Source organism: Neovison vison, chromosome 4 (assembly GCF_020171115.1).
Source record: "Neovison vison isolate M4711 chromosome 4, ASM_NN_V1, whole genome shotgun sequence".
Classification (NCBI taxonomy): Eukaryota; Metazoa; Chordata; class Mammalia; order Carnivora; family Mustelidae; genus Neogale; species Neogale vison.
Window position 1 is genome coordinate 20,544,893 of NC_058094.1, and position 2,385 is coordinate 20,547,277.

The following is a 2,385-nucleotide window of genomic DNA, read 5'->3' on the forward strand; positions in this document are numbered from 1 at the left end:
GAAATGAGATGTGTAGGGTGAATTGTTTGAACTATTTTCTCTTTAAGAGGTGCCACTAAAAGGATGGGTTGGCCATTATAAAATATGAGCAAAGCAACTGCTAAAATAAGATGCAGCCGATATTTATCTGGATGAGAAATTCATGTCAGGAATTCCAATTTACTGGACAGCTATGGACTTATGATACCCACCATTAATCATACTTTTACTGAGAGAGCCCATTATCATCCGGACGGAGCCACCAATGAAGCAGCAGCAAGGATAAAATAAAAAAAAGGTTGCTAGGATGAAGGTTGCAAATTCTAAACAGAGATGAGTGACACATGTTGGGTAGGATAAATCTGCAAATAGCCTGGGGCCAGACATCAGACATTATTTGAAATGACAAACTTCACATTAACTAAAAGAGAAAAAAAAAGTTTATAGATGGAGACAGACAGTGGTGCTAAAAGTTATACAAATGCATGATTCATTTCCAGAAGAAATCAATGTTGAGGTGACTTTTTTCCTCCTTCAGAACCAATAATGAGCCTCCTATAATTAGGCAAACTTTCTCCATCCTATCAAAACAAACTGTTATGCCACAGCGAGACCACTGACACATCTACCCTTCAACCAAAGCTATAGTATTTTAATCTAAGTACAATGCAAAGACACATGAGTCAATCTACCGTAAAGTTTCAGCAAATAGTATGTGTCATTGGAAATAACTTCTGCTTTTCCGAAGACCGTAGATTTATTCTGTAGGAGTTTTAGAAACAAGCAACAATAATTTTAGCTAAAGCAATTCCCTGCGTTCACTAAACCATAACTGTCTGAAACTAGTTATTTCTAGAATTACACAGAACCAAAATAGCAAACATGTAAACAGAGAGCTATGGGTTAGAATTCATCAAATGAGAGGAAGAAAAAAGTTTTGAATTTTAAGGTATAAAATATCACATCTGTGAACTATTTATAGATGCCCCATTTTAATGCACAATTCAAGCGCTGATTAAAAACATTCTCCATAAATAGAAAACCAATTTGCCATGTGTGCGCAGAGCAGATAATACAATCAACTTTCCCCAGCTATCAGTTTTCTCTTCATACAGTCGGTCAAAAAGTAATTGACCTTTGGACTTCTCATTAAAACTCAGCAATTGAGGCCAGAAAAATGAACTGGGATCTATTCATGCCATCAAATAGGGTTATAGCATATCTAATCTGTCGTTTTCGGCTTTCTCTATTATCAACACAAGTTGCTGGGCCGTGGTCTGCACCAACTAGGGGAAAAGGCAGAGTTGAGCCAATTGGCCATGCCACAGTTATCCATCCATATCTACAGACAGCGTCTTGGTTTGCCATGAAGCCAGTAGAATAAAAATGTGAGACAAACAAGAAATATCTGAGCCAGCCTGGACACTGGGATGGAGAGATAGACTCTCAGTGTACCAACCTTATGTCTTTAGCTTGTGTTGATGCCCAAGCTAAATTCCAGAAGAAGAAATTCCCTCACATTCTGAAAGTTCTGTGGGAAATTTGTATCATGGAGAACTTGGGGAAAATTGCTGTTTGGGGAAGAGGTGGGTAATACATTTTCCTGGGAAATGACACAATTATGGAAATTAACAAACAATCTATGGGAATCTAAAATTGGAAATGGAAAGAACCAGAGATAGAGTCATTAAATCCCTTTATTTCGCGGATGGTAGAAATGATAAGATCCGGAGATAGAGAGCAACTAACCTCAAGTCACACTTTGCTAAGACATGTATTTGGGTCTCAACTCCCACCTGTCGGTTTTTTGTTTTTGTTTTTGTTTTTGTTTGTTTGTTTGTTTTGGTCACAGCATGGTTTTGCAATTCTTTCATGTATTTTCATTTTGTTTGTTAAAGATAAACAGAAATGAAAAAGAGAACCAAAATTCTCATTGAAGGCATCTTGCAAAGCCACACATACACACTTGGGTCTTCCTGGCAAGGGTTAGCCCTGCTATGGCCTTTGTGTGTGTCCATGATCATTTTTAAGTACATAGTTTCTCATGTCCCCCTTTTAAGTCCCAAGCTCTTGTGAGGTTTTCTGTATATTTCTTTACAGAAAGCCACGATTTACAATGTATCTTCAGATTTTTTGCATGTAAAATGTGAAACTTTACATTCAACCTGAAACTTTTGTTTTAATTAAGGAGATCATATAAATTGTCTTCCAAATCACACACTTAAGGGAACAGACAGAGTGATATTCATTATTACAAAAGGACAAGGGTGCAAACTTGAAACCATTCTTGGCAAGTTAGGACATGTGATCTTTCTCATGTTAGTGATTCCAACATCCATGATAATAAAAATCTCCCTGTACATTCAGACATTCATCTCTATTTAGTAGGTATTTGATGGTTTTTTT